This window comes from Mauremys mutica, chromosome 1 (genome assembly GCF_020497125.1).
Source record: "Mauremys mutica isolate MM-2020 ecotype Southern chromosome 1, ASM2049712v1, whole genome shotgun sequence".
In the NCBI taxonomy this organism is placed as follows: Eukaryota; Metazoa; Chordata; order Testudines; family Geoemydidae; genus Mauremys; species Mauremys mutica.
The window spans coordinates 78060472-78078811 of NC_059072.1; the positions used below are offsets into that span (position 1 = coordinate 78060472).

The 18340-nt window shown below is 40.3% G+C and overlaps 1 protein-coding gene across 12 annotated transcripts in view; it reads right to left on the reverse strand.

Annotated features, from left to right (window-relative positions):
- Window positions 1-18340, reverse strand: part of MGAT4C (MGAT4 family member C) — a 340955-nt gene that overhangs the window by 170572 nt on the left and 152043 nt on the right. For 7 of the 12 annotated variants that reach the window (XM_045010655.1, XM_045010720.1, XM_045010709.1 and 4 more), the window contains exon 2: window positions 14348-14415. The exons of the other annotated variants lie outside the window; for them this stretch is intronic. The gene's annotated coding sequence lies outside the window, so the exon portion shown is untranslated. The remainder of the gene's footprint in view (window positions 1-14347; window positions 14416-18340) is intronic. 12 annotated transcript variants of the gene reach the window in all.

Below are 18340 nucleotides of genomic sequence, written 5' to 3' on the forward strand. Positions count from 1 at the left end.
CTTGATGCAAAATGTAAAAAAAGCATTACAGACTGTGTTGTTGACATTGTGATTGTTTGCAATACCTGAAGTGAACATTTACATGGTTTTAAGTGTGTGCTAGTGTATTTAATAATTTCAGGAGCAAAACTGCCACCAGCCAGGTGTGAATAACTCAAAGAGCTGTATGGGATTAGCCTAAGTACACAGTGTGTAATTCTGTTGACCAAAAATGGCACTGTGCACTTACCTGGCATCAGGTCATGAATGAATTCAATCTGAAATATTGAGCCAGAACCTTTGTTTTGTCTGTCTTCAAAGATTTAAAAGAAAATCCCCAAAGTTACCAAGGCAGAGCACATCATGAGTGAACGCACTGTTGTACCAAAAGAGGACCAATTTCCTAGTTATTGTATAAGCAAGTGAGCCCTTGCCTTAAAATTCTGAGGGTGTCATGTCCCAGTACCAGATATGGACTGCCTGCAGGGCTTGCTTATAGATACCATATGTGTTCATCATAAGATCCTTTCACGCTCTGCCAGGTATGGCTAAGGTTAATTTAAATAGGATATTTACACAAAGTGCCAGCTAGGAGATGAACAATATAATACAGTTTACCATTCCATTACAGAGGGATCCTGACCATTTTTTGTGTGTGTGTGCATGAATGTGTGCGCATGTTGAAATGAAACCAAATCTTGTCCCATCAAAATCACTATACTATGCATGGGACAGGCCTCCAAATTTGGAAGAGGGGGAAGGTTACCGAGAGATCACAAAACTAACTAGTTTAATTTTATATAAAATGTGTGTAGTTGGAGGGCTTCTACTCAATGTCCTAAGGCAAAATATGTAACACAGTTGCTTGACCTTTTCAACTCCAGCAGCTGGCTTACACAGTTTTATATTGTCAGTGCTATTTTTGCAAAGAAAGCGGCTAGATACATACTGTTTATTTAAATGAACACCACAACTTTCCTCCATAGAGCCAAAAGTTAATAAGGGAAAATCTACACTGATAAAAGACCCACAGAACAGCTGCTATAAAATTGCAGTGTAGATGTTCCAGCTTGGGCTGGAGCCCAGACTCTGAGACCCTCCCACCTCACAGGGTTTAATAGTCCATGCTCCAGCCTGAGCCAGAAGGTCTACGCTGCAATGTTAGAGCTCCACAGCCTAAGCCCTGCAAGCACAAATCAGCTGACCCAGGACAGCAAGGGGTCTTTTACGGTAGTCTAGACACACCCTGAGTGCCTGAAAGCCCCTTCCAGTGGTTCTAAGCTTAATCCTGTCTCTCACTCACTGCATGTAAACGGGGCATCATTTACCTCTCTGGGACTGAGTTTCTTTATGCATAATGCATACTTATCTGCCTCACATGTGTGTTGTGAGGATTAAGTTAAATGTTTGAACAGTGCTTTGAAAGAAATATGAAGAATTCTCTCTATAGTAAATATTACTACTACTTTATGACAATATTATAGTCTAAATTAAACCCATAAAAAGAACTAAGCATCCCTGAAACTCCACCCTAAACAAAATGTCCCCTTGTGCCTCAGTTCTTATAGTTACCTCTGATGAATAACCAGAGATGCCAGCAATGTGTTTTCTATCACGTGCACTCAGCCTAGACTTTAAGCCTCAACCTTGAACTTTAATGACTTTGTGAATTTAAGTTTGACCCTTAAGACTATATTTATACACTTTTTATTTTTACCTTATTCCTTTTTTATGGCAGCCTTTCTTAGTTTTTCTTTATGGCTATTCTACAGAATTTGGATTATTAAAATTAGATTAGGTCAAAAAGAACACTGGAAGTATGAGACAAACATTGGTACATCATTAGCAGAACAACTATATTGCATCACTTTTTAAATCAGCGGTGGGCAAACTACGGGCCACGGGCCACATCCAGCCAGTGGGACCCTCCTGCCCGGCCCCTGAGCTCCTGGCCCGGGAAGCTGGCTCCTGTCCCCTCCCCTGCTGTTCCCCCTTCTCTGCAGCCTCAGCTCGCCGCACCGCCGGCGCAGTGCTCTGGGTGGCAGGGATCTTGCAGAACTGCTGCCTGTCCTGGTGCTCTGGGTGGCGCGGCTGTAGCGCCGCCAGTCACCGGTGCTCCAGGCAGCGCGGTAAGGGGGCAGGGAGGTTGGATAGAGGGCAGAGGAGTTCGGGGTGGTGGGGTGTGGATAGGGGGCAGGGCAATCAAAGGGTGGGGAACAGGATGGTTGAATGGGGGTTGGGGTCCTGGTGGGAGCAGTCAGAAAGGGGAGGGGGGTTAGATGGGGTGGGGGTGTGGTCAGGCGTTCCGGGGGTGGTCTTCAGAATGGGAGAAGGTGGTTGGATGGGGTAGAGGTCCCGGGGGGGCAGTCGGGGATGAGAGGAGGTGTTGGATTGGGCAGCGGGGGCAGGCAGGTGTTCCAAGGGCAGTCAGGAGACAAGGAGGGGTGGATGGGGCAGGAGTCCCGAGGGGGCAGTCAGGGGGAGAGAAGCAGTGGGGTCAGATAGGGGGTGGGGCCGGGCCATGACTGGCTGTTTGGTGAGGTATAGCCTCCCCCTAACAGGCAGCCCTCCATACAATTTCAGAAACCTGATATGGCCCTCCGGCTAAAAAGTTTGCCCACCCCTGTTTTAAATGGTCACTTTTTAGATGTCTGAACACCAGAGGAATTTCTCAAGACCTGTTGGGCTTTTCTGAAGAGCCTGTGGGAGGAAGGAAGGGTACACTAATGTATATTCTGTGAGAGTGCCCAGTGATAAATGAGTTCTGGATGAAAGGCTAGTGGAGTTAATGTAGGAGGTGATGTAGTGTGAACTGCCTCTGTCTTCTGAATAGATAATCCTGAGACATTTTGGGGAGCCGTGATTCTCAGGTATCAAACAGAAATCCACGTATTTTACTTCCTGATTTCACCAGCTTTTCATGTTGAAGGTCACCTCTTCTAGATCCTCATGGAACATATTGCAAAGGAATTCTCATTGCCTTCTTAAGTTTTAATAATATTAACATTTAATATAGTGGAGCTCCACTTCAGTATAACTGCTGCCCTGACTAGCAGTCCATGCTCCTGATATATCATTACAATAAAGACTCATTAATTCATACTAGGAGCTCGGAGACCCATCCTGAATCACTGAAATTTACAACTTGGCAAGTAAATAAGGCTAAACCCTCCTCCCAAACATATAAACAACAATTGATTGATTTGTGACAATTTATTAACTGATTTGGTTTAACTTTTTTTTTAGGTTTAAAAAATGAATTGAATTTTAACAGAATGCATAAATGAAGAGAAAGAGGACAAAAATCACACAAAAGAGACAGAAGAAGTTACCAATAAGATAAAGATAAATATGTGTGAGGTGCATGTGTGTGTTAGATAAAAGTATATCTCAGGTTCACTTACATAACTAAAATTTACAAAACACAGTTGTAGTTACGGAATTTGCATAGTTCTATTATGTATTTATACTGTGGTTCTGCCAAGGATCCTCAATGTGCTGGGTGCTGTACAAACAAAGAACAAATAATCCACTTCAGTGCAGAGTGACTAACAGGATTTATAAATGTTTTTAGTCTAAAATTAATTTTCAGTTATTTATGGTAGAGAGAGTGCTTCATGCTAGTAAGTACGTATGGTTGAGTACTTTGGAAAATTAAATGAGCACAAACGATCACTCCAATATAAAATCTTAACTGCGAAGAAGGAAGAAGCAACCATTGTGGGGTGCAAAGTATAAAATTAATCTTCAAATCAGACCAATAATAAAGCAATATAAATAATGATAATAAAATAGTGATTGTTGTAAACTGGTTGGAAAGGTATAGTAATAAGTAGTTAGTGTTTACTTATTTACATGCATAACAACAAGTTGCTGCAGCAGCAGTTTGAAAAACATATCCAAAAGCTACAGACACCGCAACATACTTCAGCACTGACAATGAACTTACATCTTCCCTTCTCTGTCATCAAAGTTGGAGCAGTGTGGTTCCTTCCCTGCAGCAGTGACAGAACGAATGACTACAATTATCCTCGGTCTCAGGCCTGGACTCGCAGGTCATTCACAGCAGCCTCCTCTTGTACACTGTCTCCCATTTTCTTCCCCTTTCCTTTTCAGTGGCTTCTCTGTCACACCCAGGAGAGGATTTCTCTTTCCCAGCAGCTCATTCCCACTTCAGAAACAGTAGCACCCTGGCTCTGCAGTTGCCACCTCCTGAGGATTTATTTGGTTTAACCTGCAGGAAATATTCTGAACTGCTTCTGTGGGCCTCCAGTGTCCCAATTCATCCATAAAAGCAGGAAAGATGGACTCCATTTCCCTCTCACATATCAACTGTCCTTTCCAAAAGCCACAGACACAGAGTTCAACATTCCATCTGGCCCTGTTAAAGGGTCTCACACCAGATAATGCATGTATTGTTTCTAGATTATTGTGTACAAAACGATTTTCTTTTCATACAATAGAATTTATATCAATACAGCTAAAAACCTTTGAAGCATTTTAACCCCCTTTTATAGCTATATATAAAACACAGATAGATAGATAGATTACTTAGATTAGATAGAAGAAATTCATAAAAACTTTTATTAAGTTTATTGTGCAACTAAGGGTATGTCTGCGTGCAACAGGAAGTATGACTGAAGCATGTGTAGGCATAGCAAGCTCACTTGCTAAAAACAGCAGTGAAGCTACAGTAACATGGGTGGCATCATGGCGTAGCCACTCAAGTAAATACACAGGTTCCTTGTACAGCCTATGCTGCCACAGCTCCACTGCTATTTTTAGTCAGCTAGCTTGATCAAAACTAGTTTAGGTATGTCTACAATGTGCTGCCACAACACCTCTGACTGCACTGACATACCTCTGACATACCCCAAGTAATAACCAGTGTTGCCAACTCTCACAATTTCAGCATGAGTTTCATGATATTGATATTATCCTTAAAGCCCAGGGGACACTTGATTATGTTAGAATCTCTGCTTTCATTAAAAATTAAAAGTAAATTTCTATCCCTCTAAAACAAGTTTTTAAGTTTCAGGACAAAAACTTGAAAACATGACCCATGTGCACCCCAAAGAATCAAAAACCAAGACAAATAAAAGAGAATCTAAATTTTATTATTTTCTTAAAATATGGTTTTAACCCAATTTGATCATTTTTGAATGCTTTGGGGTTGATGCTACTAAAGTGTTTAAAAGTCAGGTGGATGGCAAGCGAATCAGCCTGAGAGGCACTGCTCTGTGTAGAGGGACATTGTACTCAAGAGACAGCACCAGGAGGCAAAATGCACAGCCCTCTGCCACTATACCCCTTCTCAGGGTGAAAATTGTTCCCCCAGCCAGAAGTTACATGGGAGAAACAAGCTCTTGTGCTCCGTTGAGTGCAGAGACTGTCAATATGCTCAGCCCTTTGGCAACCCACATGGGGCTGGAAGACAAGGCTTCTTTTACTCTCCCCCTTTCCTATTGACCCTCATAATGGTGAGGCAGAGTCTGGTCCAAAGTTATTTTTGTATTTGCATCCTCAACTCTGCCCTCTCAGGTATATGTGTTATGATGCTCTATTTGGATTATCCTATTAAATACAGTTATATCTCAAATAGAGTGATCGGATAGCAAGTGTGAAAAATTGGAACGGGGCGGGAGGGAATAGGAGCCTATATAAGAAAAAAGCCCCAAGTATCGGGACTGTCCCTATAAAATCGGGACATCTGGTCACCCTAATCTCAAGCAATGTGTTACACCATTCTTAGTACAACTTTGGGTACATATCTATAGTATTGTGCAGCACTGACTATGGCTCCAATCACTGAGGTTGCTGCAGCACAGAGAAGGCTGCAGGCACACTTGGAATAAAACAACCTGTTACTGGTGAGGATTACTGTTGGCCTAAGGAGGTAATTGGCTTTGTGATGGGGAGGATCTATAAGTGCAAGGAACAGAAACTAAAGGGAGGAGATCAGAGGGTGAGCTGAAGAGGAGAAGAAGCTGTGGAAGGCTTCACTTGCTGTATACCTGTGCTGTGGCCTAACATGTTTGGAAACTGAGGATTAAAGAAAAAACAACGAGGAGTCCTTGTGGCACCTTAGAGACTAACACATTTATTTGGGCATAAGTTTTTGTGGGCTATAACCCACTTCATCAGATGCATGGAGTGGAACATACAGTAAGCCGGTATAAATACACAGCACATGAAAAGATGGGAGTTGCCTTACAAAGTGGGCGGTCAGTGCTAACAAGGCCAATTCAATCAAGGTGGAGCTGGCTCATTCCCAGCAGTTGACAAGAAGGTGTATCAACAGAGGGAAAATTATTTTTTGTAGTGACCCAGCCACTCCAAGTCTTTATTCAGGCCTAATTTGACGGTGCCAAGTTTGCAAATTAATTCCAGTTCTGCAGTTTCTTTTGAAGTCTGTTTTTGAAGTTTTTTTGTCGAAGAATGGCAACTTTTAAGTCTGTTATTGAGTGTTCAGGGAGACTGAAGTGCTCTCCTACTGTTTTTTGAATGTTACAATTCTTGAGGTCTGATTTGCATCCACTTATTCTTTTGCATAGAGACTGTCCGGTTTGGCCAATTTATATGGCAGAGGGGCATTGCTGGCATATGCTATCTGGACTGACAACTTGACAGCCTAGAACTTCTCCTTTGTTATAATTTGTTGGGGGATTTTTAGTAATGTTTCTTTTACAAATCATAGGAATGGCTCCCGTATCCATCATCTAAACTTTCCTCCACTCCAAAGAGTGTTTCATTCAAAGCTGTATTTATGATTGTCTGTAATAAATTATGTCAGATAGGTCATCCCTGTAGTCCCACTATATAACAATAACTCATTTAGATATTGACAGAGCCATTCCAGTTGTTTTTATAGTATTCAATTTATTCTAAATATCCTATTAGATACATTTTAATCTCAATTGTATTTTTGCTCCATTATGCTTTCAAGCATACTTCCAAAAGATGGAATATACCATTTCCCAACTAGTACTTCTGATTTAACATTAATAATAATTAGGAGGTCAGACTAGATGATCACGATGGTCTCTTCTGGCCTTAAAGTGTATAAGTCTATGAGTCTAATTAGACTTGTTGATTGCAAGTCTATGGAGGATTTCCCTTGATTGCTAGGATGCATCATGACCTAAGTTATTAACTTTCCATCTTCCTTTTATAATGACTGACATCATGAGTCATCACTGCATACCAAATCTAGAACCTCCAGTATTAAAAGCATGAGCCTTTACTATCTGAAATACAGGAAAAACAGCTCTTGCTGGTCATTACAGTAGGCCTATCTTCTATCTTCTAGGGACTAGCCGAAGAGGGACCCATAATATGCATACTGAACACTGGATTACATTTTCACATTAGGAAGATCTTTGCTACACTGAAAGTGACATAATACAACTCAGAATAGAAAACATTGTTGTTTTCTATTTATTTTTTTCACTGTGGCATATATTTTAGTTAATTTTAGCATTCTAAAAATTCTCCTGCCATTATATATTCATAGAACTAATCTAGTGATTAAAAATAAAAACTTGCAAAGTTAATGGATTAAAAATTTTGTCTCCAGAAATAACTCTTCCATTATTGCATTTATATTCACAATAATAGAACTGTCCACAGACAGAACAGATTATATCTATGTGTCAATGGAGCAAGGGCTCCCAGATAAAGCTAATCATAAACAGACATAATGAAGTTTTGAAGTTTTCAACATGTTACTTGGGAGAAGTTTCTGGGTCTTACATCTACATATAAATGGGAAGCTACAAAAAGATTTCAAAGATTGTTGCTTTTGGACATATGAATCTTTCTATATATGTGCTGAAATGATATAAACCATTGTGGCATTATGCCACATATTCTTTATAGTAATATTATTATGAGTATGGCATAATTATGATGTATTTTGTGCAATATAGGGCATGTGTGATATCATTGGAAAGGTTATGATTTACTGAATATGATTATCATATTTGTATGCATTATTATTTTTGCATGTGAAATTAGGAATATTATCTATGCACCTATTAAAATGTGTTTACACTGGGGGAATGCCCACTAGACATAATGCAATCAGTCTAGATTGCTGTCTGGAAACAGCAATTAGGAAGAACAATAGGTCTTAGATGCTAATCTTTCACTGGGAAAGCCTTCCTGGAGATGCTGCAAACAGTCTGTGAGTTATGGCTGCAAGGTAACCTTATCAAGTCACCTGATACTGGACTCTATGAATAATACTAGTACTTTTCCACTGGCCAGGGGTGGGAACCACACTGGAAGACAAAAGATTCCTGCCACATGTAAAACTTATTTAAGGCAGGGGAGTGACATAATCATGGTTCGTTCTTCACTGAATCCCCTCCCAAGATGGCTGCTGTAAATATCTAAGAAACAAAGACTGAATGAGGGGAAAAGGACTGAGCTCAGGCTGAAAGGGTATTTAGCCTGTGAATGAAATATCTAAAGGTTTAAACTGCAGGCAAGTGCAGCTGCCTTCAAGAATCTCTGCAATCTGCCTAAAACATCATTTGTGGTGAGAAATTACTACTTGTAACCAGTTTTCTTAGTATCTTAAACTTAGATTGTATTTTTGTTTCATTTGCTGGGTAATCTGCTTTGATCTCTTTGCTATCCCTTAAAATCACTTAAAATCTATCTTTTGTAGTTAATAAACTTGTTTTTGTTTTCCCTAAAACCAGTTTGTGGAATTCATAACTGGTGGGCAAAAGCTGTGCAATATCTTCCTCCACACTGAGGGAGGGGGTGAATTTCAATGAGCTTATGCTATATAGTTCTCTTTGCAGCACACGATTGTACAATTTTGGGTTTTTCCTCTAGAGTAGGGTTCAGCAACCTCTGGCACGTGGCTTGCCAGGGTAAGCACCCTGGCGGGCCGGGCCAGTTTGTTTATCTGCTGCATCAGCAGGTTCGGCCGATCGCGGCTCCCACTGGCTGCGGTTCGCCCTCCCAGGCCAATGGGGAGGCGGGAAGCCACAGCCAGCACATCCCTTGGCCTGCGGTGCTTCCTGCTGCCCCCATTGGCCTGGGATGGTGAACCACAGCCAGTGGGAGCTGCAATCGGCTAAACCTGCCAACACGGCAGATAAACAAACTGGCCCGGCCCACCAGGGTGCTTATCCTGGCGAGCCGCATGCCAGAAGTTGCCGACCCCTGCTCTAGAGGGGGGTGTACACTTGAGTATTGGGAAATCCCTTAGCTGAGCCTTCCCATACAGAGCTGATCTCAGCATCTGTGTGTATACAGCTGCAGCTGGGTGTGTCCCTACCTCTGTGTGCACGGGAGGGGGCTCGAGAGCCTGTCACAGCAGCACAGTATAAAGGGAACCCAGGCTGGTGGGTCAGGCAGGCTCAGTGGTACCCCAGTTTCAAGTGGCACCCCACGAGGAACCCTTCACACCCATCCTACAATGATCAGTAATGCAGTATCGGAAGGATATAATACTTATGAAATAATTAGGCCCCATCCTCCAAATATTTACATTTGTTTGACTTTACACACTGTCCCGTTAATTTAAATGCATGTCTTCATAGGATCAGGTATTTGGACTCAAAGCTCTTTATGGCAAAAAAACATCTTTTCATTTTCTTTGCATGGTAACTAGTATCATAGGGCTCCAATCCAAAACTGGGTTAAGCTCTGATAGCCAGTTTTAAAGATAATCATATAGTACAGGTGGAACAGTCTGCATTTGCCCAAGACTTCAGATTTGATTCCCAAACTTACAGGCATTCCAGAGGCCTCATTTTATCTATATAAAATCTGTCTCAAATGCATTTAATAAAACAAGTATTCACCTAGTAAATCCTAAATGGGAGTGTGGTTTTCTTGAAGCAATATTTATATAATCACTTCTCTAAGAAGTTAGAAAGTTTGGCAGTGTACTTACAAGGTAAACAGTTTTCACATAATAAAACACCCCTGGAATAGCCTCATCACTATTATGAAATTTATTAAAAACTCAGAGAATTTAATTTATCTTATGGAAACTCCCAGGTAATATTATAATTTAGCAGCTGAGAACTCAAACAATAAATCCCTTCAGAGCATTAAGCAGTAAATCCAAATGTTATAGGGTAAATTCACACCTGTTGGCTCACGGAAGAACAGACTGTTCCCTATACAAACACAAGGGCACAGGCATCAGGAGATAATATATAGTGTTTCCACTGCCACCTTCCTACCAGGGTTCCACTGACTGGGACAGATGTTTTTTCTACTGAAGACTTCATAGGAGCTACTTGGGTGGAGGTTACACAGAGGACATTGAAAATCAAAAATGATATTAGTGGGAGGAATCAAAATAAAAAAATAGTCTAAAATCTTGGGAAGATAATTAAGCTTACTCTGATTTCACATCTTCTGTGAGGTACAAACCTGCCCAACCCCTTGGGTATGTACACTTCTACCCCGATATAATGCGACCTGATATAACACAAATTTGGATATAACTCGGTAAAGCAGTGCTCCAGGGGGGGCGGGGCTGCATGCTCTGGCGGATCAAACCAAGTTCGATATAACACTGTTTCACCTATAACGCAGTAAGATTTTTTGGCTCCTGAGTACAGCATTATAACGGGGTAGAGGTGTACTTGCATAGCTGGCCTGAGCCACCACCAGTGACACTGCGGCCACACTGCTATTTTTTAGCACGCTAGCTCAAGCAGAGCTAGTACATGTTTGTCTATCCATGCTGGGAAGCACACCCCCAGCTATGGTGTAGACATACTCAATGTAACTTTTACAAAGCTTATTGGTGCACAAAACAGCAATATTTATAAATTTATAAATCCCAGGAAGAAAAAAAAGTAAACATGTATGTGAATTGCATCTCTTTTAACCTGTCGAGGTCCAGATGTAAGATGAAAAGTGGCACAAAGGAAAACACTAGGAACAAGACTAATAATTTATTAGTGGAGGTTGGATAAATGTCATATTGGTTGACACCAGGGATTGAACTAGTGACCTCCTGAACTAAAAGTGTGAGTTTTCACAGAATGAGCCAAAGTGCCAGCCTGTATAACTGAGTTTATAATACATTCAGAATTTCTGTAGATCAGGAATAGAAGAGGACACATAATACATACTTTCCAGCTGGTAATATATTTCCTCTAGACAGTGGAAAGTCATCCTGAGCATCTGAGACCCAGCAGTTTAAATCCTAGTCAAGACCTCACTTATGTGGTGGCTGCCATACTGTCTAATGCACTAGGAATTTAATCAGAGGCCTCCAGAGCTAAAAGAATTAGTCTCTACAGCTTGAGATACAAAACCAGGCTCTGAATCTGGGGCTGTAACAGACTGTGGATCAAACAGATGGGACATGTAATGCACACTGATGAATGGGTTACACAAGCACCTCTAATGTTCTGTAAAGTTCATTTTTATATTTCTGTAATGCTAGTTTCATGACTCTTTATTTTTAAGTAAATTATTTATAGGAGAAGAGAGGTTTGAAAGGTATTCACAATTTTGTAGAGAAAATTTCATTCACATGATCTGAAATTTGTACTAGTTCATATTCAAACAAATCTAATTTACCTATGGGCAAATCATGTTGCAAAAACAGAGGCTAGGCAAGGATCAGATTATTATTATTATTGTTATGGTTATTATTAAAAATAAAGCATATGGCACTGTAAATTTACAAATACAAAGAAAAGGACCATGAGGAACCCAACAAATAGGGACTAAGGAGAAACATGAAGAGATCTTATATTAGTTGCTGAAGAATAAATCATTGACCCCACACTGTTACCACTATTATTTCCTAGACTGAGCACAAAGAAAAAGTTAGTCTCTCATATAAATGTTGGCAAATCCTGTGTTAAATGTTGGCAAATCCTAACTTCTTACAGATGGCTACTATAAAGTTGTTTAGAAAGAAACCAGACTGAATTCAGAAATGAGCGATTTATTTTAAAGTGGAGAAAATCAGCATAGTTGTATGACTGTATGTGAGGACTAGGACTAAAAATGATGTTAGAAGGAGGAAATTAGAAGCAGTGAAATAGAAGGGATTATTATTAGAGCAGAGCTAATAATTGTTTTTTGTTTCAGACCAAAACGGAAAAAAATATTATAAACCAAAACTGATTTTTTTCTACAACAAAAACAAACAAAAATTCTTCCTGTTAAATCAGCATTACATTTCAAAGTCAAGCCAGAAGATGACAATTCCCCACATAATCAAAGTCATGCTAACCAACCTATAGTCACACAGATTATTAAATTTACCATTTTTAAATATTGGCAAAACTTTAGCTTTTTCCTAGGCCTCTGGAACTTTCCCCAATGTTCATTAAAAACAAAAATAATTGTTCAGAGAGTTCCTTGGCTAATACTGTCAATATTCTTGGTTGCTGGTTATCCAGTCCTGTTGATTAAAAATGTTCAACTTCAATAGCTGCTATTTGACATCCTCTCTAGTTACTGAGAAAATATAAATTATTTCCTTGTTACAGTATGATATGAATGCATCCTCATGCTTCTTTCCAAATACATTATAGAAATATGTTTGTATACTTCTGGCTTTTCTGCACCATGATTGACGGTTTTACCATTCTTTTTGAGTATCATATCTGCACCATTGTTAGAATTTCATTTGTTCCTGATATATTGAAATAATTCATTCTTATTTTCCATAAGTCTATTGGACATAGATTTTACATTGATACTTTAGTTTCCCTTACAAAATGTCTCAATTTCTTAGCTGTTGATTTGTACTATTGCTACCATATTTCATATTTGTTTTGTTTTATTTTATATAATATGCTACTTTTACTTCCCTTCTTAATCTGGACAGAAGGACCAAGAAAATAAACAAGGGAGTTAGGTTGTGAAACTAAGCCCAGTCATTTGAAGAAACCTCATAAGGGATAGAAAATAACAGTAGCCAAACAAGATGACGCAGAAGGTCAGAAATGAACAAGGGTGACATCAGAGGTTGGGGAGGCTCTAGTTTTAAAATGGAAACACTATTACTGAAGCTCCCTTACTGCTGCTACACCAGTCCACATGGTCAATGCTTCATAATTGTCATACTAGCTTACCAAGATCAGAAGCAAGATCAGGCCTCATCTCTGATACGACAGAACATTACTGATATACAGGAAACAAATTATACCCCACTTTAAAAAAAAAAATTACATGTGCCAAAATATAAAGTAACACTGAACTATAGGGAGTTATAAATACAATTGTCTTCTTTCAGGCATATATTGAGACTAAGCCTAACCTGTGATCTAGTAATAGAACTCTAATTACAGGGAAAGGAGCCCATCACAAACTTTTCCAAATAACTAAAGGAATTACAAAAAGCTATTGCCTGCTTAAGTCAGAAAGATAAGAGCTAGAAAAAAATATTTTTTCTCGGTTTCCAACTGGATTGGAGAGCTAAATGAAAATGAAATGGCTTTATTAGAAACACAACAACTTAAAACTGCTTATTATATTGGATAGACTCAACTAGTTAGTGAAAAAGAATAAATGGCATACGGCTCCTACCATCTGACCTACCATAATGAATTCACACACTAAGTTGACCATCTGTTTTATATTTTAAGATGCATCACTTATTTGCTAATCTCTCATAACCTTTAACTAATAAGGAGATAATAAGTACTTAATCAGATAAAATGTATATTTTCAAAATATAATCATGCAAAGAATTCTACACTGTGATATCAACATATGGTTTTGTAGCATGAGTAAAACGTTATGGGGTGATGTTCACATAAAATCAGCTTTGTCCTGTATATTTCAGACAGCTGCCCTTTTCCCCCTTGGAACACAGGCGATCATAGTAAGGCCCTGTGAACAACATATGTGACAAACCACAGTATGGTAAAGTTTGTAGAGGTCCAAATAGAGCACAGACATTCAGAAAAAGGGTCTACTCTCAGTTCAAGAACACGGAGAAAAAACAGGCTTGCTACTGCTGGTAACAGAAACAGAGTTCAAACTCAAACTAAAGCTGATCCTGAGCACTTCCAAGATTTAAAATAAACATTTCTCAGAGATTATAACCAAGTGCTGATTTTTGGAAGCATGGGAGAGTATAAAGTAGAACATGTAGAAGAAAACATGACTGAGGAAAAATGAGATTTACGAATGAATAAATGATTAATTTCAGAAAATAAGTGTGTGTAAAGTCTGTGCCTCTGGGCATATTAAATTGAATTTATCTATACTTTTGCTTTATGCAGCTGGTAATCCATGCCAACACCAAACACTGGCATTATACAGACAATATTTGCCAAAAAACAAAGAGCTTTTTGTAAAAACTGAAATTATATTGCGATGATACACATTAAATTGGCAGCTTATCATGAAATCTCACCTGGTTTCTCATAAATCCTATTGAGCCTTGCTACCACAATAGGAGACCCTGAAGTGTATACACTTACTCTGAAGTGTAAAAAAAGAGAGAGAGAAAGAGATGGATACATTTAGTGCTTATTAATTATCAGTCATTAACATCACCACTAGCATTTGCCACTTGTCATGGTGCCAGTCAAATGCTGTAGTGAAGGGGACAGCCCTAGATTATCAGGATGAGATCAAAAGAAAACCAATCACACTCTGCAAAACCTACCTAACCAATCCATACTTTATTAAAGCATGCAACTAAACCACATTAAGAACAAGCCAGAGAGGCTGTGCAGAGCCCCAGCCAATCCTGGAAGGGCTTATTGGAAGCCAATCAAGTGGAGGTTTGGAAGCAGCCAATCAGGGCCAGGCTGGGCCCTATAAGAAGGCTGCAGGGCAGAGAGGAGCTGAGTCTCTCCCTGGAGGGCAAAGGGGGAAGAACTGGCTCTTGGAGAATCACCTAAGACAGAGCAGTGCTGGGCAGGGTTAGCAGAGGCTGGGAGAGCTCTAGGTTGATGACTGCCAGAGTGGGGCACTGACACATTGGGGCAGAGAAGGTGCTGGGGCTATGGGGAAGTGGCCCAGGGAAGTAGGCAGCAGAGGCGACTTGGAGGAAGGCAGTAAGTGGCTGCCACTAGAGGGTCCCTGGGTTGCGGTCCCAAGTAGCGGGCAGGCCTGGCCCCCCTCTATCCCTTCCACTTGCCAGTGATGAGAGTGGCTAAGCCAGACTGCAGTTTGCGCTTGGAGAAAGGGACTAGATTGAGGACTGCAGTGAGCCACTGAGGTGAGTGATTGAACCAAAAGCTGCCCCCACTCCCAGAACAGGGGGAGAGCCAGCAGAGGGCAGTGGGCACAGCCAGAGGGCAGTGTCCAGAAGTGGACGCCTTGGTCCGGGAGTGACATGGGTCTGACTGTGAGGATGGTGGAGACCAAGACAGTAACGGAGGGTGAGACACTACTAGCGAATGCGCACCTCTGTAAGAGCTAATTCCCAAACCAACCAGAAGGAGGTGAGTTTGCACCCCGTTACAGGTTTCTTTTTCTCTCAGCAAAAATTAAACAGCAGCAGTTGTACTGAGGTCTCCTATTAATAAGATTTCATTATTTTTACAAAATATACTATACTTATGTACTATGACATATACTCATAAATAGTTAAAACTAAGGTACAGTTGACAAATGAACAAACTATATTCTGCCACACATTATCCTTATCCTTTTATTGTGTGTTCACCCCCTCCTAATTCACAGCATTTAGTCAGTCACAAAGGGTCTTCTCAATCATTAGTGGACTAAGTAATTCTGCTACACAGTTATTTGCAGGTTAGAAAAAGTGAAATTAAAATCAACTGGGCACATATACACAGGCCTCATTTGGATGCAGAGGGGCAAATCTTTGAAGCCCACATAAACCAATGGCTCTGTGCAGTTGCAGGAGTCTATATGATTCCATTAAACAGGATTAGGGTCACAGTCTTGCAATTCTAGAGTTTCTGAAGTATTTTTGTTAATATAATTATAATTTATTCTTTAGCTAAATAAATAACAATGGGTGATTTGTAAATGGATCAAGGATTTCTTTGCATTATTTCATAATAAAAGGGATGAGAAGTGATTTTATATTGTTTCTAATTATATAACAGCAAGCTCAATGGTCGCTTCTTTGTAAAAAAACTCAAAATATCCTCATGAAAATCCTGGCTATTTTATTTTAAATACTTCAGTACTCTTGGAAAAAAAAAACATTAGATTCCTCACACTAGGATAAATTTTGTATCTTCCAAAAACATACATAAATCATTTAGTAACAGGTCAGAATTAGAAGAAGCAACAATTAATTATTTTTAAATGTATGATGTGGTTCTGATAGAGTTTGGCTGAGTAATTAAAAGATACCATCTTAACAGTGTTAATCTCAAACTGTTGCTTCTTTGAGTCAATGTAAAATCTGCACAGGGGACCAGTAAATAGTAAAAAAATCAATTTCAGGTCAATAGTTCCTAAGAATCTAGACTTTACCACCAGAAATTTGGCAGCATAAGTGCTGGGCCAGATTCTCTCTGAAATTCTGTGCATGGGCACTGGCAAGGCCAGCCTGATTCAGAAGACAACAGAATGTGTACAGCTGTCGCAGAATGGCAGCCAATATTACCTTTCATAAATGAGTTAAAGAGGCAATGTCAGGTGAGGAGGGAAAGATCTTTCATTCCAAGAGTTTGATTTCTCCAGGTATACCGACTAGTGATTTGTTTTAACTAGCACTTGAAAACAAGGCTGCATGGAGGTGTGTTCCCTCCAAAATGCCACCTCACTAGTGGTGTCATGATTCAACTTCAGCTGCCTGAGGAGACAGCCTCTTTTTGGGGTTTCATTATTAAATTTAACTTGGACTCAATGTCTTCCCCTGTTCTAATGACAAGTCAGCTGTAAATGAGCTTGGGAACTCGATGGCCCCTCCTCTGTGACAATGGACTTATCCTTTTTTATAACAAGACTTTTATTTTCCATGTTTCTGCCCAGTTGACTGACCTATCTTTTCTGCCCAGGATGTTAAACCTGTTGTGTTTATGCAAGCACCTTTCACTATTTTTCACATTGGCCTCTGGTTCAAAATCAGCAATGGGTTGAAGTGAGCTCCTTGTGTAGGAGGGCTGATTCAAATTTTTGTTCTGTCAGATCTCTCTTTGTCTGTTACCTGATATCATTGTGAAGATGTGTGTTGATTCATTCATGAGAAATCATGCAATATTATTACTTCTTGACAAACAGAACTGCCTATTCTTAAACTCAGAAGTCATCTTTTTATTCCTCCTCCACTATAATGACTTTAGAAGGTATATGGAAACAGCTAAACATGCTCAGTAGTCATGCTCTGTTGTAAGTGCAAACTGTAGCATATAAGAATTTGTGTATTAGACTAATGGTGAGCTAACAGTCAAGCAGCGATGGAGTCCTCCCTTCATCCCCTCAACCTGCCCCCCCTCAAAAAAATAACCCCCCCCTCCAAAGAAACAGTGTGACATGATATTTCTGAAGAGAAGATGCATCTCTACAGTTTGGCAGGCAGAATTTAACTTCCTATTAAAAGCAAAACTTAAAATTCATTTTCTCTGTAGTATGAGAACTGATAATAAACCATAAACTGATTCTCCATTGATCTGAAGAACAGAAAAATGCTTTGCTCCCTGACTGAGCTTGACTGTTCTAGGCACTTGGCTATTGGGACTGTAAGATCAACAGTTTTCCTGGGATTTCAAAAGGCTGTGTGAAATAATAGTGCACAGTAACAGGGTTTCCCACTCACCAGTAGGGCATTTTCTTGTGTCCAGGTCTGGGAAAGTAGCTCTTTTGGCATCAGGTACCCCCTTCTGCTTTCAGTTCACTCTGTGCTAGTCTCTCTTTGGATAACTTGGCTATTTGGCTGGTTACCCATCTAGTCCACCTCTTCCATGGTTACAAAGTCCAGCAGGAGCACTGTCCAAATGCCTTGTCTGGATGGTGTTCAGCCCCTGCTCGGGGCTCTGTCCTACACTATCAGCAGCCAGCAGGGGAACCTGGGTCCACCTGCTATATCTGGTTACAGTCTAGGGAACCCATAACTATCAGGTCAGGTCTGCTCAGTCTCCCTCCCCATTATTGTTTCCCTCAGCTCCTTCCTACCCAGCCTCTCTCTCTTCTGTTGACAGTTTCTGGTTTACAGCAGGCGTCTGTGGCTACTTTACCACCTCCTAGCCTCTTGCTAAAGTCCTTGCTCCAGAGCAGGATCTCAGAGCTTATGCTCTCTCTCTCTCTCTCTCTCTCTCTGGAATTCCTCCTTGTCCATGACAACCTTCCTCATCCCAGAAAGTGACTGCACCTTCCTTCCCCTGCAGCCTCTTTTCTGCTTTCAGCCTCCTGGCTTCATAGTGCTGCCTCAGCCCTTCCTCAGGAAGGCTTCACTCAATTAACCCTCACCCTCCCTCTC